Source organism: Nyctibius grandis, chromosome 13 (genome assembly GCF_013368605.1).
Source record: "Nyctibius grandis isolate bNycGra1 chromosome 13, bNycGra1.pri, whole genome shotgun sequence".
Classification (NCBI taxonomy): Eukaryota; Metazoa; Chordata; class Aves; order Nyctibiiformes; family Nyctibiidae; genus Nyctibius; species Nyctibius grandis.
In genome coordinates, this window is record NC_090670.1 from 1,657,152 (window position 1) to 1,679,398 (window position 22,247).

A 22,247-nucleotide genomic window follows, 5' to 3' on the forward strand; every position below is an offset into this window, starting at 1 on the left:
TCAGAGAGGTGGCGTGGGGCAGTCAAATCCATGCCTGGGCTGTGCTCTGTTTCTCCAGTCATTAGGTATATAACAAACCTGAGCTCTGTATCCTTCTGAATGCATTTTATGAAGTTCCTTAACGTGTGGTGTTACCTGACCTGGCTCGAGGAGTTGTCTCCCTTCCCTCCATGCTGATGGAGAAACGCAGTGCCGGTGTCCCGTGTCCTCACCCAATCTGCCTCCAACATGAGCATGGGCCTGGGACCGGGAGGGTGGAAGTGCTCAGGTTTTGCCCCGGGAGAGGCCAGTGCCGTATGACACTGGTCACAAACCCTATGGCTTCCCTTACCCCAACCAACCCACCTGAAACCTGATTTTCTCCATGTGATATTCACGTTGGCAAACGAAACTCCAAGCGAGCGGATAAACAAATCCAGTTTTCCCTGTGCAGGCTTCACCGTTGTCCAGCAGCTCCCCGGCGTCGCCTCCATCCTCCTTGTTTGTCCCCTCCCCTGCTGAGGGGATCGTGCATTCACCAAAACGACACAGCAGCTCACACCCAAAGTGCAAATTCAAAAAGCCCAAAGCATCTGTGGTGTTCTGTAAAGCAGCACTGCCAGATTGTCCATTATTCAATCCAAGTTTCATGAGATAAGTCCCAGGATGCTTCTCCTGAAGCTGCAGCACGTGGAGGCCAGTGACCATGTACCATCACTGCTTGCTAAGAGAAACCCACTCAGAAACGAGTACCCAGTGCGGGAGTAAGGAGACCAGTGGGGAACAGGGAGCCTAAGGGGGGGAAAACGGAGGGCAGGTTGGCAGAGCGCCGGCACTGGGCATCATTTAAAGCCTCCATGGGGACACTGAGCTCCGGGTCTGAGTTAGTGATACCCCGTCAGGAGCTCTGACACTGCACTGGCCTCCTGGCAGACCCTCAGCCTCTAAAGAAGCCGTCCAGGTCAAGGGACCAGATTATATCTGTAGGAATGAAACGTGGGCATAGATGGGAATGAAGAGGTCAGACAAACCTGCATTTTCTCTGCAAGTCAGGGCCAACGCAGTCACTGAGTTTTCATCCTTGAGTCTTCATGTCCCCCAAAGCAAAGGCCAAAATATTCTTGTCTTCATGCTGAGCTGAACCCGGGCTATTTTTGGAAAGGCTGAACAGATAATGTTAGTGTTTAGTGATACAGCCGGCAGCTCAGCTGGGAGATAAACACAACGTCGTAAGCCAGCACGAATGCCTGATGACAAGGGGCAAATGTCAGGGTTTAGTGGCTTTCTGCTCTTTTCCGCTCTGTGTTGTAAATCACTCACTTGAGCTGGCTGAGAGGAACCCCCCCACCCAGGGACGGCTCACACCTTCCTGGCCATGAGAAACCGAGGCGACAGCTCTGAGCATCCTGCACCGGGATGCGCAGGCACCCGCGCTCCCACCGGCGTGATGCCCGTCGCACGTACCCTAAAGCTGGTGCTGTTGGCTGAAGCTCACCTTTTAAAGGATTTCTTTTGCAACAGAGATTGCAGCCCCCCGCTCCGAATTGCTCTGCAAAGCGCTGATGCATATCGGTGTCAGGGGCAGCCCCAGGCTCGCTCTGAAGCCACCGTCCTGCCACCAGCCACCCTGAACGGAGAAGGACAGGGCTTAAAGGAATTGCACTGAAATGGAAGAAAAATGCTGCAGATTTCTTTAACATTCAGTTAGCATCAGGCTAAAAACCTCGCTGAAAAAGCTCTCCCTTCAGTTAAGGTGTGCTCGGGTAACAGCTCCTACAGCGCTGCAGTTTATCATGCCCCACAATATTGTTAATTTTGCTAAGAAGCGAGTCAGGCAGGCTTGGGCTGTCGAGCCATTTGGATTTAATAATACACTTCCATACCTTCTTAGCCCAGATTTCTCGACCAACTGTGCAAGGATTTATTGTTTGCTAACTGCAAGTGAATTACTACAGGGTCACACAATCCCGGGTCGGACACAGAGGAGGGGTGATGTCTTTCATATGGCCGGGGACGGGCTGGGGCTGGGGCTGCATCCGCAGGTGGCTCCTGCCGCAGGGGACCCCGTTTCCTTCAGGGCAAGAAAAAAAAGATGTGAGAAGGCTTTTCTGGGTGTTTAAATCATATTTTACTTAAAGATGTGCTGCGGGAGAGCTGGGGCTTGCCAAAGTCTGCTGCAAAGCCAGACACCATCATGCAAAATGCAACTGTTAAAAGAGGAAAGTGATTATTTCGAAATGTCTTTCAGAGAGAAAGCGCCTGATGTCCTGGGCGGGTGGCTGCAGAGCTTTTTTCATGAATCAGAGGGTGTTTCCCTGGGCTTTGGCTGCATGTGTGTGCTTTAAATCCCATCCCTGCTCCCCCGTCACCCCCAAAGCTCACCCCACGCCAGCGGCACGCACCAGGGCTTTGCCACGAGGTGGCTTTAAGGTAAAGGAGATTTGGGGGATATTCAGCTAAAGCCTCAATCCAGGTCCAAGTTGCTTTCTTCTGCTAATCCTTCTCAGCCTTATTGCTGGGCCACAGAGCCTGGGCGCAGGGCTCAGGCTTTCGTGAGCATCAGGAGGTCAGCTACGCCTCGGATCAAAATCGCGTGTGGCAGTGACACATTTTATGGACAATGTCACGTAAAGATCCTTCATACAGACCGTCCAACCCAACGCCACTCGTGCCCTGCCATCCATTGTGCAGAACGATCCTTATGCTCAAGCCTTCTCCGTTAATTGCCGTGGAAATTTGATAATTTCATCCTAAAGGAGAGTTGAGGAAAACTCAGGAAGAGCTCCGGTTACTGAAAACTGGAAAAAATTAATCTTGATTAAAGCACTTCCCCCATGAAAATAAGGACCTCCTGAACTCTGCAGGGCTGATTGCTCGGAAGCTGTTCTTCGAGCAGTGCCGAACTGTACTTCTGCCAGGTTTTCCTGCAACATTATAATAAAAGAATCTAGCCATCACAAGGCAGAAAAAAAATATCTTTAGAGGTGTAATTTAGTGGGCTATTGGCAAGCCCTTGCTCCAGTTCTCCTCTAAGGAAAGTGCCAAAATATGCACATTACCCTCCGAACGCAGCAGGGCTGTAAAAGTGCCTGTCAGCTGTCAGCGCCCATAGGGCTTCTCAGACGAAAAAATAGGACTTGAGCGTCAAAGAATTTTTGCCAGCACCAACAGAAGGAGCAAAAGAGAAAGGGGACCCTGTTATGTGGCATTTTTAAGATGAGGAGGCAGAAGTCCTGTTCAAAAGATCAGTGTAGTACAGATTTCTGTGCTTTGTGGCAGGTTAATTCCCTCTATGGTAAGAGAGGGTTGGGATAGGAAGTGCTACAAGTCTGCTTCGTGGCATTTAAGCACACCTGGAGTTTGCATTTAAAACCAAACTGTGTATTTATTTTGATTTTTGTATTTTATTTTATTTTATTTTATTTTATTTTATTTTATTTTATTTTATTTTATGTTATTTTATTCTATTCTATTCTATTCTATTCTACTTTATTTTATTAATTTCACTTCATTACTTCCTTTAATTCAGTATTTTTCTTCTTTCCTTTGAGGCACACATTTCCCTGGCACTTTACAGAGTACGTGTGACTGTGGCTCTTCCCTGGCACATGCCATGTCCCCGCAGTGTCCAACCATTTACACCTCGGACGAGGACCCAGAGGAACGTGCCCGTGTGTTTTCACTCTTGCCTACCTCGTCCCCACCCGCTCTCGTACTTGGCACTACAGATGCTTACAATTATCTGCAGATGCAGAATGTGAATGCAGATTTCGTGGTTACAATTTGTACCCCTCAAAATTGTCCTTTTGAAGACTTGTCTCCGAATTTCTCCAGGCTTTCAACACTCTATTTATTTAGCAATTGACTCGCAGCGTAAGAGAGCAAACCTCTCCCTTGCTCCCAATCCCCCTCAGCAAAGAAGATTTATTGCATTATTATGCAGAAATGTGCCGGATTTGCTGGGAGGGAGAGGACGTGCCTGGGCTGGAGCAACCTCAAGGTCAGTTTGCCCTCGGATTAGGGACAGACCCGTGGGGAGGACCCTGAGGACACCGCAGGGCAGTAGCTGGTTTCTCAGCGAGCCTGGGGATCTCTCCCAAGCCAGTGGAGTTAAAGCAGCAAATTATTCCACCTCTTTGGGAGCTGTTTCTGCAGGGAGCTCCACTCTGCTGCGGGGTCTCTCCATGTGGATTTTGTTGCAAGACCCCGTTGCTTCTTCTCCTTCCAGCTGCTTTGGAGACCAGAACAAAACAATGGAGAAAAGCGTGTACAAAGCAACAGGAGCCCACATCCATAGCTGAAATTGCTGCTGGAGGTGAGCATCGACGTGAAACCCAGCACCCCCATGTGCTCCAGACCCCGTCTGGACCAGTGATGGGCTTCATTTCAGTCGGTTCTGGGTGGGATGTGACTTTTGTTGCCAGGTCATTATCTGCCATTGCTTCACAGGAGATGTCCTTGATCCTGCTGCTCAGCAGAGCCCCATATTTCATAAGAATGTGTTACAGCTTATGGTATGGATCTTCAGAGCACAACCCTGCTTTTAGCTCCAGGGGCTTGAGAAGACTTTGAAAAAGCCCATGCGTTGCCTCTGATGTGGACGAAGCACCAGCAGAAAACCATGCAGAGCTCCCAATGAAACGACCCTGTGAGCCAGGACTGCTCAGATGGTGTCAAATCGCTGCTGCACAAAAAGGAAATAACTGAAAACGTGAAGGATTAGTCCAAGGAGGCGCGTGTCCGGAGTGGGAAACACTACACGAGGTCTTGGCAGCACCAGCTCACGACAGCCCTTCCTCCAGCGACATAACACAACGACCTGGTTCCTGTTAAACAGATGTTTAAAAGGCGAGATAAAACCCAACTGCTGCCTACCCCAGGCGGTTCCCGTCATCCAACTCATCCTTCACCTCTACAGCTTGCATCCCTCTGGGTTGGGCTGCTTTCCCGTGGGACCATTTGTGGTGGAGAGTGGAGGAAGAGAGAGAAACCTCGACTCCCCAGGGCTTGCCTGCCCCACAAGGAGCGCACAGCCTCCTTTGGGACTGCTGCCCGGATTTTGGGTGGATGGATGAGCAGCACGTTCAACCTGACCTACTTCAGTCAAAATCCAAGCTGCTTTCATTCGTATTTTCCAGTTGTGCCATAAGAAGGTGAACACGGACTCCAGGCTGATGGGGAACTGAGGCACACCAGGACCTGGGAGCAGCTTAGTTTCAGTGTGGTGTTCATACTCATCAAAACTGATCACAAAACATGAAAAGCTGGAAGAACTGCCAACCTTTCCTGCCTCATCAGACCTCAGTCTGAAGCTGTTGGAGAGAGAGTGGAAACAAAACCGTCCTTCAACAGTTACATTACCCCCAAAGAGTTTCCATTTTCTTGTTAATAACAAAATATTCCCACTTTAAAACTTTTGCTCTGATTCAGTTGGGATCCATCCTCTGCCCTGGCTGTTGGGGCAGGTCCAGCCCCCCATCCGAAAGCCTTCGTTGGTCCCAGCCCAGGGGAGGCTTGGTGGCACCCTTAGCTCATTGGTAAATGATGAAAACAGAAGGAAAGCAGACATTCATGGGCCACTTGGCCAAGATCCATACCCAAGATGCATCCTCACAGATTTCCTTGCCCCAGGATGAACTTGATGCCATAAGTCTGTATTTTTCTTTGCGTAACACTTTGCTGAGAGATATCCAGAGTGCCAGCAGGCTGGATCTCCACCAAACTGGGGTGCATAGATGCATGTTTGTGTTCATGTCTGCACTTGGACAAGGTCCACATTAGGTGAAGACCCCACGCACCAAAATGCAATAGCTGAAAAGCAATTTCCTGCAGCATCAGGTCTTCTCACATTGGGTTTGACACATCTAAGTGCAGTTTTTCACCCTCCTTTAGCACGCCGTTGAACAAGGTGGGGCTGAAACAGCATGGGTGAAGGGGACATGTCTGCATGGGAGGGCTGGGACCTTCTACACCCCTTCTGCAGGAGATCTGTGTCTCCCTTTCAACTATCTCTTTCAACATATTTCCCCCCAGACACCGCAAATCACATAGTCAAGTCCACCCCCCTCCATGTCCATGACGTTGCTTATGGTCCACGCTATGGGCTCAAGCTGTCCCATCCCACTGGGCAGCCCCTCCTTTCCACCCACGTCCCCCACCGCACCGGGGGCTCCACTGGTCCTGCTGCACCCCAGAAGGACGTCTCCGAGGGGCCAGTGCTGCAGCCCCAGCCGCTTCCCCTGGCCTTCATTATTTCATTGACAGCAGTCAATATCTCCCTGCCTAGGAATGTATTTACTTATAGGCACATAAGTAATTCATTTATAAAATTGAATTATCTGACTAGGGAGATTGTGTGTTTTGATTGTGTAGCAGTACTTCTGAAACCGACTTAAAATTGATAAAAGCCAGATGGAAAGCGGAAACAGTCCATTTCATGACTCTTTAAACGTTTAAGTTGGTTAACCCTTGTACTGCACGATTTTTGAAGTTGGGGTGTAGTGTGGAAGCAATTTGTTGGTGAGTTCTCAGGATGCGAAGCGGGCTGTAAGTGCTCGCCGGGTTGTGTGCCGAGGGGGGAAGAGAGTCGCTGCAAGGACTCTTAGTAGGAATAAATACAAGAGAGATGTTCCATCTTGGGAGTTGTTACAGACAGAAGAATTTTTAAGAGAATAGGGAAAAAATCCTGATTTAGGGGTGTTTGGGTCCCGGGAGGGTTCCCCAGGGTGCGGGATGAGCAGTAAATCACCCATGCAGCCCTGGCCAGGGTTCACACGGGGAGGTGGGGACGGCCAAGACCAACATGACCCTCAGTCATCAGAGAAGCCAGGAAGAGAGGAGGCACACGAGGAACAACCTTCCGGGCTGGTCATTTGCTGGGCAGCACGCGTCCAGCCCCATGGTTTGTGCCGTGAAGCCTCACCAGTGCTTGTCAATGGAACAAACCCACAAACTCACTTTATTTCTCTGTCCTGTCCTTTTTATTGTTTTATATATATATTTTTAAATATTTTTAATATGGTTTTTATATATTTTTTTCATATTTTTTCATATTCTATCCCCATTTGTCACCAGAGTGTTTCCTGGATGCTCCCGTGGGCTGGTACAGTGACCCTACATAGCATAAATTCCCAACCTGGCTGAGCAAGACTCAGCCCCAACCCCAAACCTTTCCAAAATATCTACCAGCACAATTAAAAACTTGCCTCAAATTCCCTAATAATTAGGGAAGAACATGACACAATGGGCCCATCTTTCGTGCCTGCAGCTGAAGGGAGTGTGGTGTATGCCAGGGCACATCTGCATCGCTCCAGCTCTGCCAGCAACGGCCTCCGCAGGTGCTGGGCTTGGGTCGTCTTCACCGCTTGCTGCAGCACCATGAACACGCCAGATCTCCTCCCTCCATGAGAAGTCTCTTAAATTAAATTGCCTTTAATTAATTCTGCTTCTGCCGCGTTCGCGGATTGGAAAATCAAAAGCTCTCCAGACTGAAATACTTTACGATCTTGGTTTGCATTTCGTTAATATTTTCCAAGCTGGTTTCCTCTTTTCCTGTTGCCAAAAACACATATCGGCAAAGAATAAAATCGTTCACATACCAAATATTCAAAACAATTGTTTCTGCCCAGAAATTAGTGAAAACCTGATACTGTTTCTATCAGCAGAGCCCGCCGTGGTCCTTGCTCTCCCAGCAGACGGGTTTTTATCACCATTTATTGGAGCGGGGAGGAAGCCCGGTGGGTTTTGGGTCCATAACTCGAATACCAGGGTCTGCTTCACTTTGAGAAACATTATTTTTCAGATCCCGGCAGAAGTGGGTGTTCTATTGTCATCAGTTTGAAAATATTTCATCGTAGGGAAAAAACAACAGGGAAGCTGTTAAAGGGCAGGCAAAGGGCTCCAGGATTGGAAAATTTCGCTCTGTCTAAAGTTACTCCTTCCAGGGCTCGGTTCAGTAGGGAAAAAATTGTGGTATTGTGAAAGGCCGTGAAAGGAAAAACCTTTTTAGCGGGGCACAAAGCCAAGGCAACTTAGCGGGCTCCACGTCGTGCACATCCTGACAATTTCTATGTCCTTAAGCTGTTAAAGCTGCCTGTGCCCCGACCGCTCCTTCCCCGCAGCTCCAAGAACTTGAAGTTTTGAAGAGCTGATGATGAAAACCTAGAGCAAACCTTGCAATAATCCCGTTGGGATTTTTTTTTTCCTGCAGCGTGAACCCCAGGGGGGTGCTGGCAGAGCACGGGGTTACGGGGGCAGCATCCCCAGCCGGCGCGGGGATGAGCGGCTCATGGGGTGCCCGGGGGTGTTGAGTGCCTAATAAATAAATAATAGAAAAAAATACTCCAAATCAGACTGGTTCGTTTCAGAGATTTGCTAAATCGCAACATTTTCTATTAGTTTAATATTTTTTTAAATATAGGAGAAAAGGTAAATTATTTAAATTTCTTTGGGAATGGCCGTTTTATGAAACAAGAAGCAGCTTTAGAAAAAAAGGCACAAAAAAGGGAGACGATGGATTTTGACAGCACGGGGAAATAGTGTATTTTGTCAGTTTAGCTGTGGTTGAGTGCTTCGGGGGGGGCAGAGGTAGATCCCCATCTCCTGCCCTCCACTGCAGCCCTGCCCCTCGGCGCGGGGAGCTGGAGCAAAAAAGAAAACAACAAAAAAAGGAAACGATACATTTACAAACCCGTGTGCCTCGTATTGCCTTTCTCTGCTCCGTTCCAATTGGGTTTGGAGTGTTTTTGCAGTGGGTGAAGCAAGACTGCCCGGGGCAGGGGGAGAATTGGCTGCAGCGTAAGGAAAATAAAAAAAAAATAAATGCATTAAATTAAAAAATCAAGGAGCAAGTGATGGGGTTTGTGGGTCAGTGGCCACCTTTGACAGAGCCTCAAAATGTGATATCAGGGTAGGTGGCTGATTTGGGACAAATATAACCCAAAATGTGGCTTCACGTCCTTCTGCCTGTTGCAATAATCAATACAGCTTTAGAGGGAAAGGCAGAGAAAGTCCAGGCTGGTCCTGTGGTGTTTTCGTGGTAATTTTTGTTTGAGTGATGAAATCTAATGGAGTTAATTCTAATTTACACTGGCAAACGCAGAATCAGGAAGAAAAAGACAAAAAAACACAGGTGGGGGAATGGAGAAAAGAGGAATAATTTTAATTAAAAAGAGAAGAATTGGTCAAAAATCTCCTATAACATGAGTGCATTTTTAGGAATAATCTGGGAAATAATGGTAACCATTTTCATCACTTGATGCCCCAAGCATTTATTATTAATGGAATTTGATGAACAGCTCATTTTATCCAAGTATTGCAGGTTGACATAAAAACCAACAAAAGCTGCTGATGTTTTAAAAAAAAAAGAGCGGGCAATTCAAACACAAACAGGTCACTGAATTTTGATTGAGGGAATGAGGGAGGAGGAGGGGGAGAAACGGTTTAAAATACATTATTTGAGAGGTATCCTATTATTGATTATTTTATAAAATGTGAATTAAATAATAACCGGAGTTAAATAAGCCTAGGTCATCACCAGCTCTTCAAATTAAACATTTCACCTTAATGCTTCAGGAACATTAATTAATTTTCTGTAGTTACCAGTAAAACTTTTCAGTTAGGAAGCCCGAGGTCTGTCCCTGCTGCCCGTCCTCGGCGGAGTGACGTCCTGTCCCCGTGCCAGCGATGGCAACGGTGCTGCTGAGGATTGTTTTGTTTAAATTTAAAACTCTCAGGTGTACTTATTAAGGCATATGAAATAATTTCTATAGGGGAAAAAAAAGAGAGAAAATTAATTTCCTTCGCCCCGCTCGAGTTTCAGAGGAAATTCCACATTATCACTCTAGAGAGCACCCGCAAAAGAAAACAGGGAGAAAGAAAGCTTTTTTTCTGATCCTATAAATAACCCTCTTGGGCTGCACGTGCCGTCTCCGGGATCCACTGGAAAATAGTGTTCAGCACAAAACAGCAAACCAGAGTATTTTATATTGACACCCACTGCTCTGTCTCTCCATCCCCTGCCCGGGTGCCTGGGGAGCGCTCGGGTCAGACTTCACCAGCAACGAGCATCACAAGGGACTGGGGAAAATCCAGCAAAACTTGTGCGGGGCTGCAGGGAAATTGTCTTCTCGCAGGGTTTGGAGGCTGGAGGAAAGCTCGGTCTTGCCTCAAGATGGCACACAGGAGACTCGGATCTCGGCTGGGATGGTTTACGGGATGTGTGGTAGAACCTTGACTGGTGGTAAAACCTTGACTGGCACCACCCGACAGCCTTGTGCCAGCACCCCAAAATCCCGGTGTTAGAATCCCTAAACCCTGGTGTCAGGATCCCTAAACCCTGGTGCCAGCACCCCCAAACCTCGGTGTTGGCATCCCCAAGCCCCTGAGCTAAGATACCCCAATCCACAGCTTCCCCCTGAGCAGCTGCCCACAGAGAGGTGATTGCCTGTGACATGGGCACAGAGCTCTACATCAGCATTTTAGCACTTTTCTGCGTTTCCACTGTTTTGTTAATTATTGCCAGCTCATTATAGATATTTATAGCGCTGTAAAGTGTCTTCAGAAAACCTTATGGGCTAAACGCTAAAGCTGCAGGGTGAGCGTGGTGGAGGGGTGGGTTCCATTTAACCACCAAGTTAAATGTGAGTTAAAAAGAGGTGACGTTGTGAGATGCAACAAAAAACTCACTCGCCTGTTGCTCACTTTCTGCAACTGAAGTCCTCTTTTCTGGTTTAAAACTATCAAGTGCAGCCTTAATTTCACCTGCCCACAAATGTTTTCTTCCCTCTTCCAGGAAACCAGGACCTGGGTGCTGGCCTTCAACATCACACTGTGATAGGAAGAGGGCTTTGGAAGTGAAGGAGTTAATATTGGATTGGGGCACCCCATTATTAGCCCTTAAAAGCATCTTTCACCCCAGTCCTGGTGTCAAATGGAGGAGGCAGAGCTGCTTTTCACCATGCAGGAGGGTCTCTCGGCGATGCCACCGCTGGGAGCAGAGCCCGGTGCACAGGCAAAACTCGGTCACATTTGCAGAACTACTTCCCAAGGAAGCAAATTGCACATGACAAGTATTCAATTACAGTTTATAGCTAAGAAAAAAATGACAAAGTAAACATCTCCTCTGCATGAAGGGCTCTCTTCAAGTCTCAGAAACTCTAAACTGAGCAGGATGACGAGCGTTGGCTTCCTGGTGTCCAAAAACCTAACGCTGAGCTCTCCAGGAGCCGGTTTGGTGACGGAGGATGGAGGGATTGCTAATCCGCACTCATCCCACGTCCCCTTGCGTTTGAAGACACGGCCTCGGAGTGTTATATCATTTGTTGTTAATAACATCCATCGTATGCACCCAAAACTGCGTCTCATTTCATGGGTCTGACTGGGCATCGTGTGCCACGGACCATATGGGCCTCGTTTGAAACCCCGCTGGATCGCAGGGGTCCATGTGCAACTGATAAAGGCCAATTTGGGGTGGATGGAGGGGGGGCACCGCTCTCCAGGCGAATCCAAGAAGGACGCCCTATATGTTTTCTAAGTGCTAAACCCAAGGGAAATTACTTCATCAAAACCCGATCCAGACCACGGTAATGAAGACTGTGATGTAGCCAGTGTTCGACCATGTTGACTTTACAGTACTGGAATTAATCCATGTGCATTGCAGCTCGGTGAAATCACTTCCAGCCCGTAGCAGCTCCGGGGCTGACTTCATCCTTGCAGCCCCAGATGCAGAGCCCTCGGAGTCGGGGGAATTACGGAGAGGACCGAAAGGCTGCTGGCCGCGCACGGTGACGGCTGGCTGTCTCCCTACGGGGGGTGGCAAATCCATCTCAGGGATGACCGGGACCCCACAGCTCCGTGAGGCTTCTCAGGGGCCGCGCACAGCCCCGTTGTCTGCTCCCATTGCTGCCTTCCCACAGGGCTGGAGACAGGGGGATTTGCTGCTTGGCTCTCCCTCGATGAGATTAGTCAATTTTAACCCCCACAAAAACCCCCGGTAATCTTACCGTGACCAGGGTGCAAATTCAGCCTGATGCTATCGGCCGTATCTCGCGCTTCCTTGGAAAGGTGCTGTGCCAGCACGTGGTTTTCCCCGCTGCAATAAGTCCCCGCTGCCGTCACCGCAGCAACCTTTTTATCTTTTAAAGGTAGACGCTCTGGATATTTTTGTGCTATCTGCACCACAAAGATGCGAGCGACGGGATGCCCTTCTGAGAGCCCGTCCCAGCTCACGGAGCATCGCTGCGGGGCGTGCGCTCGGAGAAGCCGAGAAAAGCAGAAATCCCTCCAGGTCTGCACATGCAATCCGCTGCCCACCCCCCTTCCACTTCCTTTGCCTTCATTTTCTCAGTAAAAATTGCCTTTTTCTTGGGAGCTGCTCCAGAGCACAAGCGCCTTTGCTTTCCCTGAAAATAAGGAGCTTCTGCGAAGCGAACACCACCACAAACCCCCTGATTTGGGTGGGGTTTCTGCAACCAAACAAAACCGAAACCCCGCGGGGAGGGATGCTGGCTCCCAGGGCAGGCACTGGAAATCCCCCAGCTCTCCCTCACTGGGCTGGGCTGGGACGAGGGGTGATGCCCCAGGGACCCCCGGGAGCTCCCACCGCGGCGGCTGGGCCAGCAAGAGGGTCCCCAAGGCAGGCAGGTCCCTGATGCACTGCCCGTGCCTCTGCAGCACGGGGAAATTAATGGGAATTCAGGGATGCTCGGCTTTCTGAGGAGCTTCTGAGCTGTTTAAACCCTCTGTGAAAGTGGGATTTTAAAACATATAAAAGTAAATGCCTTGTAGAAGTGAGAGGGCCACGGACCACCGCGGGCGCACGGCAACGTGCAGGGGATGCCGCCTGCCTCAGCCTGGCTGGAAGGCTCCGGGGTTTAGGAAAAGAGCAAAACGTGAGTATATCCAAAAGAATTTATCAACCCTTGTATTCTTACTGGGCTTTTTGCTGTCTTACCTAACCCCCGCCACGTAATTTAATTAAGTTTGTTTAATTTATTTTTTAAAAAAAATGCATGTGGGACTAGTCAACCTAATTAAAAAGAAACATTGTTAAGCAGCCTGATACAGTTATAATTTGATTAAAAGTACTGGATGATACCAACATTATAAACGTAAACCAATAGGCCTTTTTTTAAAAAAAACAAAGATTTAAATGGAGTTTAAAATACTTCTTCGTTCGCAGCGGGCTTTTAGGGCCGGGGTTAATTGCAGAGGCTCTCCTCCTCCTGGTCTGGTGCTGTAGGGCTTCTTTCAAGCAGGGTAAGAAGTATTTCATCCTGAAACAAATCACTGCTGGATCATTTGTGCTTCGTGCTCTGCACAAGAGCCAGGTTTTGATACCTCTGTTCCTGTAATGCAAACTCCTGCCTGCCCAGAAATCTGTGCCAGAGCTCCCTGATTTCAAAGGTACCGGGACACGAGGGAGGATTTAGATTTGCTTCTGGAGTGATCTCCTGGGTGTCAGGGGAGAACATTTCCACTTGGCACGAGTCAAAGGGGAAGAAATTGCCATCAGAGCCTGTTTATAATGCTGTTATAAACGTGTTACCTGTAATACAATATGATATAATGCACAATATTGCATGATGAGCCTTGGATTCGTGTCTTTTTCTGATGCTTTTTGCTACCTAAATCTAAGCCAGCCGACCCCCCTCGCTCAGCCCTCAGAAGCAGACGTGGGAATCAGCAGATGCTCCAGTCGCTGTGTGTATCCCACGCCGTAAAGTCTAAGTATCCCTGATTGCCCCCATCAAACCCTTCCTGAATCTCCCTGCTCGGGCTGGGCCATGCACAAATCCACACTCAGAGAGAGAAAATATTTCGGTAGGTGAAATCTGTCCCCAGAGCCCGGGCAGGCACCACCAGGGTCAGGCATCAGGTTCCGTCGCTGCCTCCAAACCCGAGCTGGAGGATGGAGCTGGTGTCAGGGCTGATGCTGAGCGACACCGACCTTCCTCCCCACCCCTCAGCCCTGTGAAAAACTATTTGCTAACTCGAGATGGGAGCGAAAAGGCTTTTTCTTTCCCAGCAGCGAGGTTATTTTGTACGAGTCGCTGGTTTTAATCTTTTCTCTGAATTATTTGCAGAAAGATTCGAGAGGGGACAGGGGATGGTTGGATGGTGGAAACCATGACTTTACCTTACAGACCTAAGGGAAACCCCTCCCTTAATGGGAGATAATCACTGACACTGGTAATTGGCTTTGCCGTCCGCATCTTTCCGGAGCTGGACACATCTACAGGTGCAAGGGCTGCACAAACTGCAACCAGAACTGAACAAAGCGAAGGCAAATAATCGAACAAAGGATGAATATTGGGACTATCACTAGGTGTATTTTGTAGTCTGTTTCCATAAGCTGTAGATGGAACTGTTCTGCTAACATGAGGCAGACTTAATTCAATTCCACTTATTTTAATTTAAATATTAATACACGTAAAAATCTTAATTGAAAAGATTGCAGTCATTATACATGTCCCTCGATTTTTTTTTGCCAGTTTCTTTTGCCTTTAATAATAAATAACAATAATACTGTCCCCTCCTTGCTTTTAAACCCGCAGCAGGAGGGGAGGAGGACCTGGCCGACGGGCGCAGAGGAAAAGCCGAGATGCAAGAGAAGGGAAACAAGCTGCTGAAAGTAAAAAATATCATTTTCCTTCCACCACACTTGATTACAGCAGTCTGAGATGCAATTGTAGGCACAGAGGCTAAGCCAGAGTGTGTTACAGGTCTTTAATTTAACTTTCTTCCTTTAAACTTAAAACTTTATGTAACTTTATGGCTGAGAAACCACCCGAGAGCTCCCTGCAGCGGTGGCGGCTCCGGCGCCTGTGACATCCCAGGTAGCAGAAGATATTTAATATTATTTGTTGAATGCAGCTCTTGATAAATTAAGGCTTTTCTTTCTGTCTTGCAAATTATTCCCAATGTGTTCCTGATTTTTGTGGAAGTAAACAAACGGAGAGCGTTTTCAGACTCGGGTTAGTTCGCACATACGATAACGGGCAGAAGTTTGGAGGCTGGTTTGTGAGAGCAGCCGCCTTCCCCAGAACAGGCAACAAACCCCGCGGCCCCGCAGCCGAGCCCAGAGACCGAGCCACACATCTCCTACCCCCTTCTTTATCATTCAGCTGTATTTGCCAGCCACGGAGACAAGAGATTTTTGTACGAATTTTTTACTAATCCTCCTCTTTGCTTTTTGTTGTTGATATAAATTACAGGGAAAAAAAATCCCAGTGCTGTCTTTTGAATATTTATTCCTTACGATTCGGTGGAGTACAGACTCACTCATCTCATGGCTATCATCTCCTGCACTACAGCAATCAGGGGATAACACATTTTTCGCTCCTCTTACCTCCAAACTGCAGCTGCCCGGACAGGGTAACACACACAGAATCACAGAATCAACCAGGTTGGCAGAGCCCTCTGGGCTCATCGAGTCCAACCATTGCCCTGACACCACCATGGCAACTAGACCAGGGCACTAAGTGCCATGGCCAGGCTTTTCTTAAACCCCTCCAGAGATGGTGACTCCACCACCTCCCTGGGCAGCCCCTTCCAATGGGGGAGTGGACACAGAGTCTCGGAGCTGGGACAGAGCAGGCTGGTGGAGAAACGCTGTGGGGATGGTGCTGGGTGGGGGTGGCAGACCCCGGGGAAAGGCTCGGGGAGCCCAACCATGGGATGGGGCTCGAAGAGCTGGAGAGAGGATGATCCTTGCAAGCCAAGAGCCCCGTTTCCCGCTGCGAGCCATCGGATGCTCAGCCAGAGCCAGCTCTGCTTCGAGCCATGGCTCCCCACGAGCCTTCCCCATCCCACCTTGTTTTTACATTACTCAAGGGCAGAGCTTGTTTTTCAGAGCAAATCCCCTGCTAATGTTGCGGGGATTTGAATTTATGGCCACGGGAGGTGCTGAGCCACCAGGCCAGATGGTTATTTGCTAATTTTGATGTCTTGGAGTGGTTTTGGGATCTTAACAGAACTGTCCACATTTGCAAACAAGAGAAAGCCATAGGCTGAACTGTTTCGTGTATTAAATCATTGCGTGGTTTTCTTCTTCCCTTATTGAAAAAGATGGTGTGATTTGGGGCTGTGTAATTTACAGTCCGCAGCCTGTGACCCAGTGCAGCCAGAAGGAAACTTTGGAAAGGGAGATAATACTGTGGAGACAGATTTTCCTCTTCTCTGAGCTGAATCATAGAATCACAGAATGGTTTGGGTTGGAAGGGACCTTAAAGATCATCTAGTTCCAGCCTCCCCCTGCTATGGGCAGGGACACCTTCCACTAGACCATGTTGCTCAAAGCCTCATCCAATCTGGCATTAGAAGGCAATGAAATGCCTTGTGAAGCTGAGGCTTCTTGACCAGTTCAGCTAAAGCTGATTTTCCTCTGCTCCAGACTTCTTTGACAGACTTTACATAGCGACTACCTGTACGTTAACACGCACAGATGGCATTTACTTCACACAGCTCAGTGCTGTTGGGTGGCAAGTCAATCACATTTATTTATTACTTTAAAATTAAAACCAGATAATAATATCCATCATCCCTAAGGGGATACTTGAAAAAGCAGAGTTTCACCCAGCTTTGCATGGAGAGTTCATGCGGTTTTAATTTCAAATACAAAGAATATATAGCTTGGTTGGGGGGTGACATCACCCTCCTTAGAAAATGTCATGTGCTGCTTTGCCTTGTTTTTAAAGCTATTATTTTACATATCTGCTGACAGATATTTGTATTGGCAGGTCTTATGAAATATGAAGATTGTATCTTTTCTGTTTAATTTCAAAAGTCGCTTCCTTAACCCAAGTGCACGCTAACAACTCAAAAAAAAAATGGTGCTTGAAGATGAGTGAAAGCTTCCTTGCAAACCTTGTGATTTATTGTCCTTTTCCTCAACGCATCAGCCCTTCCACGCTTTTATTCTCATCCCTCTGTATTTACATTTGTGGCAATAATTAGTCGCAACAACCGAGGATAGAATAGCAAAACAAAGCTGAGCTCCTCCGCAGCCGGTCGATCTCTCCCAGGTGTGGGCTCGGTTTAAGGCCAGAGTTTGCGTTTATCTTTCCAGACAGGGAGGGAAAAATCTCAGACCCGTCTAGGGGCTGACTCCTCCAGCAAAGTGCTGGTGGTGCAGAGACGGCGGCGGTGGAAAGAAATCAGTCAAAACCCAACGGCTGGAAAAGCACTCTGCACCAGAGCTGGTGGGACCAGGGATAAAGCACCCCGTCTTGCTTGGACCCACCTTCTCCAAGCCCGGTGAAGGAGGGAGCAAAGCTTGCTGCAGACACCAGGGTTTGGTGAGACAGAAGAACAAGCCCCAACAACCTGCAATTTCTGCATGAACAATAAATAAATCTGAATGTCCCTGATTTTCTAAGCCATTCTCCCGAGCAGGCTCCTGGCCACACTGTGAAAGGCACCACCTGAGGCCTGGGGACTCGCCGGTGTCCCCGTCCTGGCCCAGCGCCGCAGCCATCGCCGGCCACGGGGCATTGTGTCCTGATGGGGTGAGCCCGAGGCCATGTGGACATGGCCCCCATGGGTGCAGCATTGACCACAACAGCCATGACCAGTCATTCATTCATCCCAAACGACCCTGTTTGGGACGTGTGTTGGTACTGTGGACCCTCGTCCTCCCTGGCCCCACATCTTGGCAATCACGGGAGATTTTGGCCCATTTTTGCCTTCAGAGCAGATGGTGTAACCAAGGCCATCAAAGGACCTTCCCCCTGTGCACCAGCACCAAGGGGATGTCTCCAGGCATCCCGTTACTATTTAAAGTGAAGCAAACCAGAACATAGGCTGTATTTTGTAAAAATAGCAACACCTTCCTCTTTAAAAAGGTGTTTTGCCCTCAGATTGTTGCCTGTGAAAGGGCTCACTGCTCGTCAGGCCACGGCTGGGGTTCCCAAGACCCCGAGATGCTCCATGACCGGACCCTGCCTGGTCCCGGCGCCGAGGGGGGAGCGCAGGAAACACAACCCTGGGTCTGCGCGGCTTTTCTCCTGCCTGGGAATATAGAATAACCCAATATCAGCTTCCCCATAACTATTTTTAATTTCACTTCTCCTGTGTGGTTTCCCTGGCAGCTAAACCAAGAACTCTGGCTTTTCCCTGCCTATACTCCACCGCTGAGAAGAGCAGGGGTGGCCCTGGGGACAGGGGGTCCCGCAGCTCACGGGGCTCATGCGGGGTCACCCTCTCTTCCCCTGGAGCTCTTCCCTGCGGTGAAGCTGGATGGGATGCATTCTAAAGGTATTCTGCTCCGTCCATGTGGTTAATTTTGCTCTCTCTAAATCCCCTATTATTACACATTCTTGAAGTATTTTCTTTAAGTATTATGAGAAAAGTTCAACACAGCAGGAATTTTTCCCTTTACTTAGAGGGGGAAGGGGCCAGGTCTTGGTCTTATTTCTCAGCTCTGGAGAAGACATGATGAAGGAAAGGTGGTGGGAAAGCTGCTCGGTGGGATGCCAGGCTGGCAGGGGCTTCTCAGGTGGAGGTGGCTGGAGAAGGGATGGAGCAGCTTCTCCTCGCTCTCACGCCTCGCACACAACCACCAGCCAAAAGCCAGGAGCCTGGCTAGGAAAGGCGACTCTAAAAATGTTCCTAGCAGCCCAAAGCCAAGAAATCTCGCTTTTCCAGAAAATATATCAAGGTTGCAGTGGATATCTGACAGAAGCCCCCGTTATTCCATCCCAGACATGTTGGTGGTCCTGGGAAAGCTCTCAACAGGGCACACAACTGCAGCCAGAGCTGCTGGAGGAAAGTCCTTGAGGTGGTACGTCACATCTTTGTACCAGAGATGCACACAGTGGCTCATCCTTACCCCACCAGCAACTGGGTGTTACTGCCCCTTCCTCCCCTGGCTGTGGTGGGACCACCAACCCTTCTCTCATCATGAAGTGATCCGAGTCCCCTAATTTGATTTAACTCTCCCCAAATGCCGTATATATTGTTTTTACATCACTGAATCATTTCCTTAAAGTTTAATCCTATTCCCTGTGCAGCCTTTTTGTGGGCCTTATGTATAAAAGAACACAACAGAGATTTATTTTAATATATCTTTAATGCAGCGCACTTGGTGGCGAAGAACCTCCTTAGGATGTCAACCAACCAAGTGACTTCAGTGGCCCACCACTATAATCCGGCCATTTCTTCCCCAGATCTGTCATTTTTGCCACGAAATTAATTCAGGATGTTCCTGAGAGCAAGGACGGGCTGAGCTGTGCCATCACCTCCTGCTTCGGACACTGCAGGTCTGGCCTCGGCTGTAAGAGCAGAGGTTTTTCAAAGTTCATTATGTGGAAAATAAGGTGGAGAATGAAATTAAAGCTTTGCTGTGGGACCGGGCGTTTGAGAACGTAAGGGAAAACAATCTCCTGAGCGCTGTTATAAGCTACTACGGGTGTTTTCTGCCAAGATTTACTCAGTCTTCAGGAGTTTCTGTTTAAAATATTGGTTTTTAGAAAAAGAAATATTTGTTATTCCATTAATAAGCAATTAGTTAATGACTCGCATGAAGTGGTAGTCACATTTACAAAAATTAAAGTTGAATATTGCAAATTCCTGTTCCCCTGGCATCCAAACCACGTTATTTCAGCCCATGGAAGGGTTATCCAGTCACATCCAGCCGCCGTATTAACCAGAGCATTTAGAAATTGTTTTATTACAGCAATGCTGCGTCTTTCTGATTAGAAACTGCAGGTTTGGGAACCATTTTTTTTACAAATGCTAAAAAAAAAAAGTCTTTTTTTGCTAATGATTCGTGAAGCAGAGAACAATCATTGGTGTTGTAGCACCAAATTTATAATTGCAACTTTATATAAATTTAGGACATATCAGGTGGAGATATAAAAGAGAAGAGTATTAGATGTATAATTGAGCGCAGGTGATATTAAAATATTACTCCTAAGGCACAAGTCAGGTTTGGTTTGCTGTAGGGTTTGGTTTTGTTTTGTTTTGGTAAATGCAAAGTAAATCTTGGCAAAAAAAAAGCTTGAACACAATGAAACTCCTCAGGTCTGGCCCTCAAGGGGTCAGGAAAGCCTGTGGCTGGAACTTACCTGTGTGCTTTAAGGGATTAATGGACAGTATTAAAAGATCATTTTCAAGTTAAGCAAACGTTTCTGGCATATTGTATAACACTTGCTTTAAAATTAAATTAGTTATTCTGAACTTTGTGCCAAATGATTATTTGCTCGATCTTTCTGGTGACGGTAATACGTGACACACCAGCACATAATTTGGTAAAGACAATACGATTACAAAGCCCAAGCAGGGTCTGAGTCAGTCTTTGACAGACTAAAGCTCTCCAAGTCCCCTGAAAACCCTTCCTTGACTTATTAATCTGACCTAAACCCTCAAAATGTTCCTGATTATATCATCTCGATTGGGCTTTATTTTTGTTTTATTTTTCGTTGTAGGAAATTAAAAAAGGGTTGGTTGATCCCCGGCCAAGTTCTTGAGATGTGTTGCAATGCAAAGGAAATAAAAGATTACTCGAAATACTTTTTAATAATATGTCATGTCAGCAGAGATAAAGGTTCACACTTCATGCCCTCAGCTGGCTTCTATCAGCGCCGGGGAGCGCAGCGTCGGGCCCGGCCGGGCTCCGCGAAGGACCCGCCGTTCACCTTGCTCTTAAATCATGAGCTTATGCTGTTATAATTATGAACATGTTCATGAAATTTGGTTCATTTCTCTTTGTAAGGAGAAATAAAGATGTGCCTAGGTGGGGCTGACCCTGCCTGGGCTGAGGGCAGCGGGATGACCTCCCAAGGGCTCTTCCCCTGCGCTGGTTTCTGTCCGTTTCTCTCCCCGATGGGTGGGGATGGCCGTGGGACATGTCCCAGAGGAGCCCCCCGAAGCGGGTCTGGCACCCATCCCACGGAGGTGTCGGGTGGGTGCAGCTGGACATGCCTTGTACGAAGGAAAACCACCTCAGCGGGGTTCGGGGCTTTGCTGAGGGACACCAGGGTGGAGCGACTCGGGGACAGAACCACCGGGTAGCTCAGAGTACGATACGCCGTAGCTGGTCTCTGGATTTGAGACACTTTGAGAAGGAGGAGAAGCACCGTTACCCTCGGTAAAAGTGAAATCTAAAGTTAATCAGCACCAGCCTCTCTGAAGGCCACGTAGGAGATGCCAGCGCTCTGCCAGGGCCGGGGCTGCCTCCTCCCCTGTGTAACCCCAGTACACACCGCTCTGCGAAAGCTGGGGAAGCAAATTCAAGCAACATCCATTCCCTTATTTTCCATTTACTTATTTTACAGCTCCTGTGCCTCTGTCCCAAGTGCCACTATAAAAGACGTCGTTAGATTTCCACCAGGAGTTGACAGGAGCTCAGCGGGATCATTCGGGGCCCCGTTTGCAGCCAGGGATGCTGACGTCCCGCGCCCAAGCCAGGCTGCAGGGTGGTCCGAGCTGGACCTGGCACCAGGACCATGCACACGGAGGCAGTCGGCAGCCAGAAAAGGGGGCAGCTCTCCACCAGATACCCCAGGCTGGACGTCAAGCTCCGGTGCTCAGCACTTGGGTCTGCACCCACTCACTGCCTCCAAGACCTTTTCCTTAGGCAAACTCTTGTCCCAGTGAGATATGCCAGGAGTCTGGTGTATAAATGTCTGTAAAAAAAGCATAAATGGATATAAATGTGGATAAATGTAGAGTATCAATGTGCAAAGCTCACCACAAGCTGAGTGAGGAGCATCCTTGGAACGGGGATTTGAGGACAACGGTATGAGTTTGAGGCATCTAAAACTCGTGTATGTCAAGAGTCCTGCCAGGGAGCAGCTGTTTGGCGTTTGGCTTTGGTCTTCTCCACACAAACAACGCAGTTTGCACTCTGCTGCCAACCCAAGGCTTGGAAGAAATGTGTGCACCAGGAAGCAGACCCTGACAAATACGGCAAGAAATCCTGAACAGCGAAACATTTGAATAAACCGGTGCCCCCCTGAGACTGTGGCAGCGCTTGGAAGCGGGACAGGGAGCTCTGCACCCCATCCCCTGCCCGCCCCGAAGCTGCAGTGCCCTGTGGCACCTCCTGCACCCCCAACCTGCTTTCTCAGCTGGCCTGTGAATTTTATCCCTTTCCACATTTTTTTCCCATTGAGGATCAGCTGTCCCATCTGACCTCCCCGGTGCAGGGAGAGGCAGCGGGGCGAGGGGTGCGCTGGGGCTCCCAGGAACCGCCTGAGTGGAAAAGGGGGATTTCTGCCCCTAATTCAGCCCAGCTGCTGCTGCGGGGACACGCTTTGAAATACAGC